The following is a 15989-nucleotide window of genomic DNA, read 5'->3' on the forward strand; positions in this document are numbered from 1 at the left end:
AGGTCGCTCATCTATATCAAACTCAGATTCGTGTGAACAGTTTAGATAATCCCTGTAAGATGTCTGTAGGGGCCAAGCCCACAAGGGACACACAGGGCGTCTCTCCTGCTTCATAGTCTAGACTTCAGGTGGGCAGCCTCCCTTAACTTCAAGAGAGCCTGAGAAACATGGCCCAGGAAGAAGGGGAAACGAGACTTGGGAACAGCAAGGCAGTTTCTGTCGCTCCTAAATAATGAGCATCAGGGCGTCGTGCTAGTGTCCAGGCGGGGGGGGGGGGGGTACCACAGGACTGACTGGGTTTACCTGCAGGCAGGACCTGGGAGGGATGGCTCACCTCTGCTCTACGTGATATTGGCTAGGCTCACTCACATGGCTGCATCCCCTGGTGACGAGCTGGAAAATCCAAGACGGCTTTACTCACATCTCCCGAATCTTGGTTCTAGCTGGGGGCTCGGACACCTCGGCCTTCCTCCTCAATGGCCTCTCTCCCTAATGGGGGGGACCTGGACGTCTTTACATGGTGAGTCAGGGTACAGAACAAAAGCAGAAAGCTGTGGGGCCTCTTAAAGCCCGGGCCCGGAACTGGCCGGGTGTTCCTTTCTCTGTGGGCAGCGCACATCACGCGGGCCGGTCCAGATTCGAGAGGAGGGGAGATAGACTCCATCCCTGGATGGGAGTTCTCTCATGTCTGGCAATCTACCACAATGCCTAAAGAGTGAAAGTTAACCTAAGCAGCAAGCCACAGGAAGGGCCAGGTCCGCAGCTAGTGAGCCTGAGAAAGTATAGTAGCAGACGGCTGGCAGGTGCCTTCATATTGGGGAGAAAAGGTAACAGAGGAGGCTGGAAGCAAGTGATAGTGGCCCCGCCACAGGGATTGGCATTGCAGATATTGCTTTCAATCCTTGGCGGGCCCGGCGGGAAGGGTCGGGTCAGGGGCCCCAAGATCGGGTTGAGAACCCCCATGCATGTGTTTATCGACGTGCCCCAAGAGGACCCCTCCGGCTCTGTCATAATAGCTTATGCATTCTTCTGTGTCGCTCTGTGTCCATTTTAAGGTCTTTGAAGGTTGCCGTGGGGTCTTATTCACTGATGTGACCCTAGCACTTGGCACAGTGGGTGTCACATAGTAGATAGGTAACGGGCGTTTCTTGAACACTCTATACGGCAAGGCCGACAGAGCTCAGCATGTTCTTGGCATGGCCGCCCTTCCATTAGGCCCGACACGACCTGAAACAGGGCCTGCAGAAAGGTCCACGGAGCTCTGCGGTCTCCTGGTATTCTCACCGCTCGCCCTTCTATGATACATCCACATCCACATCCCTCAAGAAGGGGGGCCACAATTACAACTGACCACTCAGCCTCTCCCAAGGGACCATGAGGACCTATCCCATCACGCCCCACATCCCCATTTATCTTGGCTACCACCGGCTGTCCCGTCCCCCAGGTTTCTCGTCCCCAGGACCCCTCTCCTCAAATGGCTCTGAATGTCCCCCCAAGCTGACTCAGGCTCACCCCCTCCCCCAACCACCTGGGCCCCTCCGCTCTGCCCTCCAGAACATGTGATCTTCATCCACACAATCACTTCTGTTCTCAAGCTCTTCTCTAAACTTCTAATGGGGGGCGGGGGGGGGGGGAGAAACTAAAAGAAAGATCGAAGGTTGATCTCCTGGTGGAGAGGTTTTATTGCCAAGTGGGTGACTGGATCTGTCGCCGAGTCTGGGCTCTGGGAGATGAGGTACGGGGAAAGGGAAGCAGAGGTCATCTAAAGCCAAAATACTGAGAATGCTTCTGTCCCATATTAGAAAAGTAATCTCTTAGCGCGGCTGACTGGCTGGCGACAGCCAGGCTCGTTACACAGGCAGGTCCCAGGAGAGATGGCGGTGGGCTAGTGCGCATGCGGGTAACTGCCTGGTATCGTGCTGTCCAGCTGCCTGTGCTACATAGGCCACGCGCCCGCGGTAGGATTATGGCACGCAGACAGGACCGCATCGGTGTCGTCGGGCTGGGTGGCCAGGTTAGGGATTGTCACCGCTTCCCTTCACTTTTTGTCTGAGTCCTGTGTGAATCCTGAACCCTTAAAAGGGGTGGCGTTTTCCTGCCGTCCTACCACAACTAAACCTCACGAGTCCCTGGGGCCAGAGGAGGGATAAATGGTCCCCTCGCTCCTCATTGCTACTCCCAGGTCATGCTGTCCCTCCCTCTTCCCTAAAGCACCCAGACCCTTGGGAGAACAATTCTCAGAGACCACACTCCCCATTTCCTCTCTATGCTAGTTCAGGTCCTCGGAGATGCTGACAGCAAGACAAGATTAGATGTGCAAGAGATTTATTGGAGGAACCAACTGCGGCGCGGGGGCGGGGTGGGGGTGGGGGAAGGAGAGGTAGCTGGAGGAGGCAGAGAGAGCCGCCAGAGCGTGGTGCAGGTCTGGTTCTGCCCAAGGAAGCAAGGTCAGGTAGGAAGTCTCAGACTCTGTGCATGCCTGAGAAAGTTCTGGCTAAGCCGATGGGGAGTCCTGGAGCCAGAGTTGCCGGAGGTACCTGGCATCCCCCAGGAGCGCGCTTGCCCTCATATCCCTGCCGTGCTCACACGCTGGCTGGGAGCAGCCAGTGCCCTACGAGGTGGGGCTACAGCACAGCGCTGGATTTTCAGAGCAGCAGCAGCAACCGGGCCCACAGATCAGTTACCACCCCCCCCCCCCCCCAGTCAGAGCTGAGAGGGGGATTCTCGTGGCTGCCACAGTCTCCGTGTTGCGATTCTCTTCTATATTCTGGTCATCACCACCACCGACACCACCTTTCACTGAAGACTTTATCACCAGGATCACGGTCTTTCTCTCCACCGCAACTTACTTAAGTCTTGCCCATTTCAGCATACACTTGCAGAGTCCCTCCAACAGTCTGGCCCCTCGTTTCCTGCGGCCTTCACCACCCCCATCTCAGCCATTGCCAGGGTCTCGTTACCAAGGATTGCTCCATTCCCCGTGTCAGTTTCAGGCTTCCCATGTTCCCACCCCCTGGCGTCAACAGCTCACTCTCTCCAGTGCCCTGGCTCCAATCGCCCTTGGGTCCCCAGACGTCCTCCGGTCTCGTCACTGCGCCAGCTTTTCACCGCACCTCAGCCCGTCCCCTTCTTCCCGTTCCCACTTTGCCGCCTTGGGGTCCAGAGTCCATTCACCGCATGTGCCGTTCCTTATACATACTGTCAAGTCCGGGTATGTTCTCTCAACTCCATTACTTTGCTTGCCTTTGCTAAACAAGCTCAGCCTTGTTGACTTCTGCCTGCCACCTTTTCCATCCCAGCTCCTAAATAGCTGTAGTTGGCTGCAGAAAAATACTCCACCGTCGCGGGGGGGCGGGGTGGGTCTCCCTTGAACTTTAGGCTGGCAGATCTCGAGTGGGACCTCAGTGCAGCCAGGCAATCCTGCCCCATCTCCCCGGTCAGTTCGCTCTCCCCCCTCTCTCTGAAACGACTCTTTCATACTCTTTCACCTTTCCTCAGCCCCCCAGAAGTGCGTGCCCCTTCCCCCTGCTCCGCTGACGGCCTTGTTCCTCAGCACCCTGAGGCAGGAACGGTGAGAAGAGAACTTTCCTACTGCACGCCTCCGCAGCTGCCTGCCTCCCTGCACTTGGACTCACGGCTGTGCCTTCCGTCCTGGGGAAACGGATACGCTGTGTGTTCTTCTCTCCCCGGCCGGCTCCTCCAAGTGTGAACCGGGCCCCGTCTCTTGTTCCTCGCTCAAGGCTTTGTCCTCGCGGTCCTCTCTGCCCTCTCCCGCTTCCTCCGTATTTCTCTCCCTACCCAGTCATTTCCGTCAGCGTAAAAACATGCCGTCACAGCCGCCGTTACGAAGGCAACGAGAGCCTCCTTGACGCACACACCTCTCCGGCTCCGACCCACTCCTCCCGTCCCCTTTCTAGGCAAACTCCTTCGTAAAGTGGTCTATACTGCCGTCTCTGTTTGCTCTCCTCCCACGACTCTTGCACCCCCTCCCGTCTGGTGTCAGGGAAGTAAGAGGCCTCTCTCCGGCCCCAGTGTTCGATCTGCAGCAACCGTTTCACGGTGTCAGGCTGGTCTCCTGCCTCCAGTGTCCTCTGGGTGGGTTATCCCGAGCCCAGCAGGCTCTTCCTGGGCAGGGAACCCCCGGGCTGTAGCATCCTCTTGGATTGGGGCTGGGTTGACCTAAGCTCTTCTCTTCTCATGATCCTTTCAGAGAGCACCCAGGATATGTCCTGATGCGTGGACTTGGTGGAGCGCCGCTCCGAGAGATGCCACTGCGAGTCCCCATCTTACCCTGGAGGTTCCTATGCTCACGGTTTCGAAGCCCCGCCCTCCACTCCAGCAGTGAAGAAAATGTGTCCCCCGGGAACCTCTCTCCTCTGCGGGCCTTCTTTTATTCTCAGTCCCAGGACCCATGCACCACCCCGTGCCCAAGGATGAGCCTCTGTTCTTCTAGTACCTGATGCACACTTTCACATGTGCATAAGCGAAGGGACACCTTCACTTCTCTTTTAGAAAACATGACGGCTCTCCTTCGGGGCTCTTCCCAGCCGTGGGGAGACAAATACATAAGAAATAGCGAACCAATTAGCTTAACAAATATTTTTTAATCAACCGCTTTGTGTTAGATGCATGCTTACGACAGTGGGCAACTGTCCACGTGGAGATCACGGCTAAATGTTTCTCTGTCTATTGAAGCCAATATTATGATTTTTTGCCAAAAGAGCAGCACAATCTAAGTGAAGGAAACATGTCCTGTAGTTAGGTCCTCTCCCTTCACCCCCTAAAGCAGCCTTCACACTTGCGTATCTGTTGTAACCCCTCAGTAGACACAGCCCGTCCTGCATCATCCTGAAGGAATTTCTGGCCCAGAGACCTTAAGCAACTTTCCCAAGGGGTGTTGTCTGTTCAGTGGTTGAGCTGACAGTTCAAGTTCAGGAGTCCGCATTCACACTGGATGGTTTTATAGGCCATATAGGCCATAAAGATTCTTCCTAGGCACCCAGTAAAACATAATGTGAGTATCCAAGATTTGTTTCTGTAGCTGAATTACTTCTTTTTGGGCCTTTTGACCTCATGACTGCAGGGAGTGGTAAAGCCCACGCTTACCTGTTTTCCCTCTTGGACTCAAAATAGTGACTGAGCAAAGATGGCCATACCCCCATTTGCATGTACCCCAAGCAGTAGGAGGTAAGATATGCAAGGTTGCTCCTTAGCTCTTTATTAGGGAGTCATCCATGTTACTTTATTTCCCACTTATAACCACACATGGCTTTGCTACTCAAGAATGAAACTGTGGTGGCATTTACTGAGAAACCCTTGATGAGTGTTTTCCTAAGCGTTGCACGGATACTGCAGTCCGTACTTTATTTTCAGTCATACGAGGTTCCGCTGTGTAATTCTGAGGTACCTATGCTATGCGTTACCGAGGTGTAGCCCCTACGTAACCAAGTACCTTTATTCTTCAGGATCTCCCAGCACTTGATGAAGAAACAGTAAGTGGAAACGTGTAACCTCTAGGGGGAGCTCTAGGCTTCTCTCTCCTCCTTCTATCCTTTGGGGAAGATGAGGACTGGCGGAGATAGGTAAAGGGCAAGGACACTATTGGGCCCGGGTGTGGGCAGGTACCCTTTGACTGTGTCTTGCCTACAGGTTAGAGGGCTTTGTACGTGCACGATGAGGCTCTTCAGATCCTCCCTTGGGACGCAACCTTTTGAGAACTCTTCTCCTCTATGGCTGTCGTAAAAGGGACCCTTTCTACACCCAAGGAACTGTGGCAGGAAGTGGATGGGGCAGAGGACAGGATGGCACGTGGACGTGTGGTAGTCTGGGCCTTAACCCAGGGGAACAGTGGTAATCCTATGACTTGCCCCAGTCCAGCCCTGCTCTCCAGATCCAGGGGTTCGACGCAGGGGTCCGGGAAGATTGGGAGTCAAAGCCATATGGCCTCAAACAGAGGGACTTTGCTTGGAAGTCTCTCTGCTGAGCTCTTAGGGGAGCCTCGCGGGGCTGCCCGAGGCCACGGTGGGCTAACATTGGTGGACTTGAGAATCAGGAGGCCCGGCTCACCCCTTCATTAGTAATGCAAGGAACACGAACCAACACAGCCATCCAATTTATGGTGTAGAAAGTGTGTCCTGAGGAAGTATATATGATCCAGACATAAATACAATATTGTGTGTTTATGCAGATGAGTTGTAAACATTATATATTGAGTAAAGTTGCAAGGAATGCATTCCTGTACATACAGTATAGTTTAAATATTCAACAAAACAGAACGCACGTGCGCGCATCACGTCCAATGCCCTGGCCTGGAGCTCAAGGGGCTGGGGCTCACCGTCATCCCCCTGGCTCGGCTCTGCCGATTCAACGGTTGTTCGGGGCTGGTAAGTTCACTTAGTGAGGGGGAAGGGCCTTCCAGGGGAAAGAAACAGAAACCCCTTAGCTTCTCTGGGCCCCTGTCTTAGTTTGAATCCCCTCAAAATGGACGCTGACAGGGGAAGCTGGGTGTAGGTCACTGATCTGTGAGGTGGAAAGAAGGGATGGAAATTAATGTGAGTTAACGAGCAGATGACCACTCAGGGTAAACAGGGTTCATCCCCTTGGTGGGCATGAACACCATCTTCATATCAAGATTGAGAATAGTCTAGATGACCCTCAAGGCTGCTCTCAGCTCTCGTGTGCCTATACTATGAGAGTTTTCTGTTCTCGGTGGCAGGGACTTGAGCAACTCTAGAAGTCACTAAGCAGACGCTTGATAACCACTTGGAAGGAATGTTGCAGCGTCAGATATGGGATTGGAATGACTTTTCACATACTCGCTGTCCTAGGTTGAGTTCCTTGGAAACAGACCCCACAATGAGGATTCAGGTGAGCGATGTATTAAGGAACTGCTCCCTGGGGAGAGCAGTAAGGGAGTGATAGAAATAGGACCTGAGGGGAAGGGAGCCAAGCCGGAGCTCCATGTCAGAGAAAGTCCCAGTCTCAGCCTGGGCTCACAGGAGAGCTCTGGAGCGTATGCTACACCTTAGATTCCGTCAGGACTGCAGGCAAGGGCGCTGGGCTTTCATACTTGCTCACGGCATCAGTCGTTAGCTAAGGGCCATCCCAGGGGGATGTAAACTTCCAGGTATTCCTGGCTGTCTCCGCGTATGGGCGGAGTGGTTCCAGTTGCCTGAGGACAGTAGGCACAGGCAGCCAGGAGCGAAGGCACGGCGGAGCCAGAGGGGTGCACAGAAACAGTCAGAGAGATCCAAGGGGACACTGTCACTGGCTGCTACATTTACGACGACGATGGCAGTCACACTCGGTGGGGGTTTTCTCTGTTCTGATACAGATTTACAAAGCCTTGTGGGCAAAGCCTTGGCCCCGGGGCTCCAAAAGCCCTGTCCTTGGCCTACTCTAATGCTGCAGATCGCTGACATGCAGGAGACGTAGCGTTTCAGGGCCTGAACTTCCAGAATCCCATGATGCCGGAGAGGGCAAGCCGGAGATGGTTTTATAGAATGGAAATTAGGGCCTATAAGGTACGGGAAGAATGACCCCAAGCCCTCATGCAAACTATGTGGAATCTTTCCTACCTAAAGTAGATTGGGGACTAGAGACAGTAAAAATATTTCTGAAATAAAGGGATAAATCTAGCTATGCAGAAATGCAGCACAATGCCATCATAAAAAATCCACTTTTGTCCATGCCACAGCCCTGAACCTCCTGTGCACTCGATCAGAGACCCTGATAAATCTGGGCAGCTAGAAATGCCAACCAGCTCATATGTTTTCAGTGAGCAATGACAGGGAGCCAAATTGCTTTATTCCGATTAGGGAAGGGCCTCTGACTGTAAAATATACTGTGTGAAAAAAAATATTGAGTTTTAGTTCGCTGACACATCAATTTAAGAGAGTTATGGCTCTCACACGGAGGCCAAGCAGGTATCTCCCCACATGTATGTGCAATAAAAATTAATTGTGGCCTTTTATACAGGGCGCTGTTCTCACTCGTGGGATCAGGGGGTGACCCGAGTGTCACCTCCCGTGGCAAGCTGCAACACTGGACGTGTTGGGTTTTTTTCTGGGAAGCCACAGAGGCACACGAACACCAAAGCCATGAACAAGCTTCGTGTGTAACTTTCTGAATTTTAGAACAGATATGCGGCCATGGTATGTCCATATTTTTTTCCCCTAAAGTGTATATACGCGTTATGGGTATAATGCGCGTATATCATTCAGGGTCCAGACAGGAAAACAGAAACTATGGCAAGTCTCTCAGATTAATTCAGGGAATTGGTTACACAGGAAATAGCAAAGTCAGGAAGCCAGGCAGAATGATGAGGCATGCCCAGAGGCTAGCAACTGCAGGAAGCTTCAAGGGCTCCAGGGGACAGAAGGAAGAGGTGGTTTATGGAGATCAAGGGCTGAGGCCATCCAGGAGGTGCTTGAACTGTGGTAGCGGCGTCCCAGGCGGAGCCGTGGCCACCGAGGGAGGAGATAGAGTATCCCCGCTGCTGGAGATGCCACAGGAAGCAGAGAGTCAGGGGATAAAATACCCTGGCTTCTCCCTTCCACCTGCCCTCCAGTCTTCCCCATTGGCCAACTGAGCTGGAAGCAGGAAGGCAAGGGAGGCTGGGAAATGTAGTTTCCCATGAGACAGGACACGGGAAGGCGGGAGGGAATAGGCCTGAGCACAGAAGGGCAGTTGACAGGCATGGTGTGTATGTAAATCCCCCTCTGTTGGTTGGTCTCCCAATTTGACGAGCCTGTTAGACTCCGCCGACTGTGTGATTTGGAGAGAAGGGAGTTGGCCCGATGTTCAGCCCCAAATTGATGCTGACATGTTCAGCTTGGGAATCTAGTGTACCTAATTGGGACTGCACAGTGTCAAGGCCCTTCAGAAAGGAGCATCCAGATGGCTGGCAGACCTATCACACCTCACAGGGATATTACTTTAGCAGCATCGCCTTGCAGACCTCCCTTCCTTGTGAGTCCTTCTCTTCGACTACACCCTCTTTATTGCCGATGCCAAGTTATCAGGCTTATGGCTTCGGGGAAGGCTGAGCCTCACCTAGAACAAAGAATTCCATGGCCTCTTCTGAGAGCAGGTAGCCCGGTAGCACAAAGGAAGTCAGGAAGAGCTGGACAAAGCAGGGATATGCCAGGAGCTGGCTTCCCAGTGGGCAGGGGGAGGAGTGAGATGCCAAATATATTAGAATGAGGAAGCCAAAAACAGAGGACTTTTGTTCCACTTCCCATTGGGCCTCTGGGAGGAGCCCGCCTCACTGGGGGCCCTACGCATCATGGAGGGCTCACAGCAGAAGACAACGGAGATGTCACGTGAGTAGGTAGAAAGATGGTTTTGGAGCCATCTTAGCTCTTGGGTGGTGAGGTAGGGATTCAGATATACCTGATTCACCCTGTATGGACACAGAATGTAGCTGGGTTGAAGGGTGTAACCAGAAGTTGGGTCTCCTTGGGGGACAAAGTGACCCGTCAGTAGTGGCTCAGGGGAGGAGGAGGAGGAGAGTGGTAGGGCCAGTGAAGGCTGTAGCTGAGGGCTGAGAGAGTCTTCAGGAGCAGAAGGGGATGGGGTCAAGAGCGCCAGGCCAGGGGACTCCACACCCTGCTGATGCCAGAAGACCAGACGGGAGTTCTGTCTACTACTGACTTGGGTGCCAAATGTCCGTGCAAGGTTCGAGATGTCCCCTCACAGCAGGGGAGAGAAATCTTTCCCAGAAAGCACTTCGGCTTCCAGGGAGTTTGGGTTCTCAACCCAGGGTGCCTCAGCAAGACCAGTGAAGTAAGACACCACTCTCGCTCCACCTAACAAGCTGAGCATCATGCGGTCTCCCCCCTGGATTCTGATTCTCAGGCCATGGCTGCCAGTGGAATGCTGGTGAGAGGGGAAAGCTCACGTTTGAGCATGAGGCGGGCTTGCTCGCTGTCTGGCCCTAAGAGTATCTGGCTGTGCGTTTCGTGGACGGGTCCCTTAACTTCTCCCAGCACAGATTCATCTTCTGTGAAGTGCAGACGACCATCCCTCTCCACTAGGGTTGTCGGGAAAAGTAGAGCTCATGTTTGTAACTCTCAGGGTAGTGTTGGAAGCAGACCCGGGTGACGAGGACGGGGCAGTAATTATTACCGGCAGTCGGGATAACGAACTTAGCCTGGGTGGTGGAGATTGGTTGCACGTTGACCGGATTGTTTCATTTCTCTTCCGGTTTGGTGTGACCATGAGAGTTTAGGTCAGCAGGATGTGAGGGAAAGTGAAGTCCACGGCCTCTGGGCCTGGCTCAGAAGGCCTCCCGTGCACTCCTCCACACTCCGTCTTCCCTTGCTTATTGGCCGCTTGAAGGGGTGAAGTGAAGGGTCCGAGGGCTTCAGGGTCGGCAAAGCCACCAGAGGGAAAGACTCTGGGTCCTTGAGTCTCTGCTTGTTGTAGGAGGGCAGGCAGGCCAGAAAAAAAACCCCACTGGACTCCTCCGCGGGTGAGAAACACACTGTGTCTTGTTAAGGCCCTGAAGCCGTGGGATTGTCGGTTAAGGCAGCTAGCTGACCCGACAAAGCCAGCCCCTCTCTTCACGCAGCTTCTCCTTCTACCTACCTCACAGACTTATGCGGATAAATAGGAAAGCGCATGCAAAAGTGCTTTGAGGACCTAACAGCACTCCAAAACCGTCAAGTGTTGTTAAAGATAGAATCAGTCTCTCCAAGCCCGCAAAACCATGCCCGCTGCCTCTACTCTTAACAGTTGGTAGTTCTCCGGCATGATCCTGAGTTCTGTGCTCTCGTATTTACCTCCTTGAACTAGCTTCACCTTTGAGGAAAGAATGTGGGATGGGAAAGAGGGGTACCATCTCCCTCCCAGACAGTCGAGAAGGCATCTATCTCAGTTTCCCTTCCCCGGTCTGCTGACCTGAACTTGCAGTCACTGGTCCGCTCTTGTCATCTAGTACTGGAGGCATCTGCCCGGTGGGGACATTCCTGGGGAATCCAGGTCTGGTCAAGGTCAGAAACAGCAGCCCACACTGCCCTGTTAACCATACCCCAACCCTGTCTCCCACACAGCGGGACCCCCAGCTTCCAGTTATAGAGCCAATGGCCTAGATGGTGATTTGAGGCTTCCCGGAAGTAACTCCCACTACTCTCTTTCTAAAAATATCTCCCTTGGCTTTCATAAAAAATGCTTATTTATTTCTTTTCAGCGAGAAAGAGCATGCACATGAGAGAGCATGTGAGTGGGGGAGGGGCAGAGAGGGAGGAAGAGAGAGAGAATCCCAAGCAGGCTTCACAATGTCAACACAGAGCCCAACACAGGGCTCGATCCCACGGACCCTAAGATCATGACCTGAGCGAAATCAAGAGTTGGATGCTTAACAGACTGAGCCACCCAGGCGCCCTGAGGTCTGCTCTTTTAGTACAAAAACACCCTTGCAAGGGTGGGGAGTGAAACCTTGGGCCAGTGTTAGGCACTAACATGGTAAAGTGAAATAGTGGCTCAGATCTTTCTCTCTGTGATAAGAAGCTGGGAGCAAGAGGTTTAGAAGGTGCAGGGGAAGGGAAGTTGTTTGGGGAGACCGCAGTGAGGACACAAGTGAAGAAGACGGTTTCTTTTGTTTTCAATGTTTATTTATTTTTGAGAGAGAGACAGACAGAGACGGGGGTGGGGGCGCAGAGAGAGAGGGAGCCACAGAAACCGAAGCCGGCTCCAGGCTCTGAGCCATCAGCACAGAGCCCCATGCGGGGCTCGAACTCCCAAACCATGAGATCGTGACCTGAGACAAAGTCGGACGCTTCACCGACTGAGCCACCCAGGCGCCCCTGAAGGAGAAGGTTTCTAAGGAAAGAGACAGGAAGAAAGGAAAGGGTGGTGGAAGGGAATGAGGCCCAACTAGGCCTGCTTTCCCCAGGAGCAGCCTTAACCGCATCAACTCCCCACCAACTGCACTTTTAATAAAAAGAACAAAAGCCTAGTGTTCTCGATGTGCTGGGCATTGTTCTAAGCGCTTTATGTCCTCAAAACAATCTGGGGAGCAGAGTGGGTAAGTACCATTATTATCTCTTCAAAAAATGTTGTTGAACACCGCCGATTGCCCAGATCATATAGCTAATAAGTGGCAGAGCTGGGATTTGAACTCGAGAAGACGGACTCTGGAGACGGTTTCCTTAACCGCTAAATTAAATTCCTTCTCAACTTAATAGAATTGAATCCAACAGACACTGTGGGGGGAACTTTGTATGAAATACCTTGGAAGTTGGAAAGACAGATGAGAGATACCATCTTTACTCTTCCTCAAGGAATTTCTACTCTAATGAAGTGCAGCCAGGCACGCACTTCGAGGGGCTTTGGGACAGTGATGCTGGCGGTCAAAGGAATCTTGTGGCTCAGGTTGGGGACATGCATCCTGTCCTAGATGAGCAAAACCAAGGAAGACCCAAGGCCTGGAGGGGATGAGGGTGAGAACCTGGGAATGAGAAGTTATTGAGACTGGAATTCAGGACGAGACTAAAGCTGTAACACTCTGCATCCGTTAGGAATGATTTTTTTTTAGCCGCGTCTCTTGGAAAACCTAACATGTACTTGGTTTTCTTGCGTTTACCCCCTCTCCACCCCAAATCCCTCTAACCGTGCCCATCTCACTGCCCGACGCACGTTCAACACTGTCCTGGGTCCCAGAACAAGCTGTTGAGGCAAGAAGTTCTCAGTCACTCTTGGCATCTGTCCCCCCGTCTGATGGGCCTTGATCTGGAGCCAGTTCCCCACATTCGTTAGGCAGACCAGGAAGCAGGGAATCTCCTGGTCCCCATCACTAGGCTCCAGAATCGGGCGTCTGGAGAGGCTTACGTCCCTCCCCCTGCAGTTCATCTTTCTGAGTTTTCAGACCCCAGCCCCAGTCAGTGTGATTATGTGGGGTCAACACTCTTCGCTTTCTGCTTAACACCCATCCTCCCTCCTTTCTTGATAGCAGAAATTCAGTTTGTTGGGGAGCAACATGCCATCCCCAGGAACCAGATCATGATTTGCCTAAGCTAATTATGACAATTTTCTTCTCTATTTTCCCAGCCTCCAGGGAAGCTAGGGATGGCCCATGACCCAATTCATCTGGCCAATAAGACTCTGTGTGTGGATATGTGTGTGTGCGCGTGTGTATGGAGAGGGGATATACCATGAGAAAGTTTTTCTTCCTGATAAAAGGAAGAGACAATACATACCCTCGCCTTCTCCTTGTCTTAAATCTACACTTGATGTCTGTGGGCTTCCCCCTAGTTCATAGCTTCTGAACGAGGCACTTAGACTTGAACCAAACTGAGCCATCATCTCGCCGCCCACCCTGCTCCTTCTGAAGGTTGACGGTCCCATGATTTCACCTGCATACATCAGTCACCCAGGCAAAAGCCGGGGGCCATGCTTGCTTCCTGGCTCTCCTTCACTACCACTCCCCACCACCCCCATCTTGTCAATTCCCATCTTATTCATTCGACCTCTTGATGGTCTCTTGGATCGGTATCCTCTCCATCGCCACTGCCACCGCCTTAGTTCAGAACGTCACCCCACCTTGCCTTGATTGCTGGGTCCTCCCTTCCTTCTTCCTCCTCCCTGAACTCTCCATTCAGTCCTCCAGAAATGAACTTGAGTTTCTTTTCTTTTAAGCATTTTTGAATGTTTATTTAATAATTTTGAGAGAAAGAGAGAGGGCAAGAGAGCACGATCAGGGGAGGAGCAGAGAGAGAGGGAGAGAGAGAGAGATTCTCAAGCAGGCTCCATGCTGTCAACGTGGGGTTCGGTCCCACAAAGCATGAGATCATGACCTGAGCTGAAATCAAGAATCAGGCGCTGAACGAACTGAGCCACCCAGGAGCCCCTGAGTTTGAGTTTCATTTCTAAGATGCAAATTTGATCAGGTCATTTCTGTGCATACATTTCTTATATTGCTCCCTGGGCTTCAGCTTAGGCCCCTTGAGATCTGACTTTCAACAGACCCTTTGGCTGTGATTTCTGCCTACTTATTTCTCCTACCCTCCCCCAAAGGTGCCCCCCCCCATCCAAGTTATCAGATGCAGAGTATTTTTGGAACCGGCTCTGTGCTCTCTCATGATGCTCCCTCTGCCTGGATTTGTCCTTCTCTCTGATTCCTCTTCCATAAAATCCTACTTGACCTTTAAAACTCAGGTCACCTTCTCAGCCCTTCCTTTGTCAGGAAGCCTCCCTCAAGTCTACTCTCCTTTTGTCTACCTCTTCTCTGCTCCCCCGATATCACTTTGTATGCCGATCTGCGATTTCCAGCTATTCTTTTTTTTATAATTAATGCTTACTCAGATTTACTCACCTGTTTATCAAGTTCATTGCTCATCATTGCTTTTCACATCCTATCACTCCCTTCTGGGTTGAGTTTCTGAGTTACACTCCTGAAGTAAATCCTTTAGTGATTCTTCCAGTTAAGATTATAAGCGTAAACTCTCCCAGACTTTGTTTTAACCTGTCTAATTTATTTCACCCTCACTTCTTTTTATGAGAAATTTCAAATATACAGAAAATAGGAAAAAGAGTACAGCAAACACACACATTCTTCTTCTGGATTTAACCATTGTTAACATACACCATATTTATTTCATCTGGTTTTTTTTTTCCTTAAAAATAGATTATAGGCATCCTCACTTTTACCTTTTTTTTTTAATGTTTATTTATTTTTGAGAGAGAAAGGGAGACAACACGAGTGGGGGAGGAGCAGAGAGAGAGAGGGAGACACAGAATCCGAAACAAACTCCAGGCTCCAAGCTGTCAGCACAGAGCCAGACGCGGGGCTCGAACTCACAAATCATGAGATCATGACCTGAGCTGAAGTCGGACGCTTAACCGCTTGAGCCACCCAGGCGCCCTGTCACTTTCACCTTTTTATTTCCCCTATTCTTTTCTCTCTCCTGCTGTGCTCTTGAGAAGCTGAGCTCTAAGACTGCATTGCCTTTTGCCCCCTGGCTCTTGGTTGGGTTTGGTCAGTAGTGAGGATCCCACAGATTAGAAGGTGGACCAAGAGTTGGTAAGTATTGTGTTCCTCCACTTGAAGTCTGCAGCTTCTGCCAGGAAGCCTTCTAAATCTACGGCCACAACTCTTCCTCCAGGGCCCGGGAACGGCTCCCCCATTTCCCTAAAGGCCCATGATTTAGAACTCCTAGAGCTCCAGGTACTTGAGCATACCTTGTTGGTTTCCCCACATCCTGGCCACACCTTTGTAAAGAGTCCCTTTATTAAGTTTTTCCTCTATTATGCCACTTGATTGTGACTAATACACAATCCTGAGTACATCGGTGCACATCTGTAAAAGAGACTGTTTCAACATAAACATAACACCACTACTGTACAAACTGAACGAAATTAACAGTCCTTCCCCGGTAGTCTCGAATATTCAGTCCATATTCAGACTTCTCCCCTTCTTTCAGAAGTCGTCTTTGACAGCTGGTCTGTTCAATTCAGAACTCAACCCGAGGACCACATGCTATATTTATTATGTCTCCTAAATCCCTTTTAATGCACGGGAGTCCCCCTGTCCCTTTATTTTCATTTTACACATGTTTGGCAATTACTTTATAAACAACATGGCCTATTTGATGTTGTATCATATCGAGAGGCACATGTGGCCCCACTGTTGGTGATGTTTAGTTTAGTTTGATCACTGTCATCCTCGCCCTTGAATGATAGTTTAGGTGGGTATAGAATCTTTGAAGTGCCAGTTATTTTTCCCTGTGTTCTTTAGCCACAAAATCTGCTGCTGTCTTTCAGCGGTTGCTCCTTGTAAATAATTTTCTTTTTCTTTTGTGCCATTTTTGAAATTTCCTCTTTTGTCTTTGTTATTTATTATGAGGTACCTAATTGTGGATTAATATCCATTTGCCTGAGGACTCACCGTGGTTTTAAATCGGAGGATTTGTTCATGTCATCAATTCTGAAAAGTTCTCTCTGCCGTGAGTGTTTCTAATTTAGCCAGAGTCCTGCATTCTGTAGTCTCG

Source organism: Felis catus, chromosome X (assembly GCF_018350175.1).
Source record: "Felis catus isolate Fca126 chromosome X, F.catus_Fca126_mat1.0, whole genome shotgun sequence".
Lineage (NCBI taxonomy): Eukaryota > Metazoa > Chordata > Mammalia > Carnivora > Felidae > Felis > Felis catus.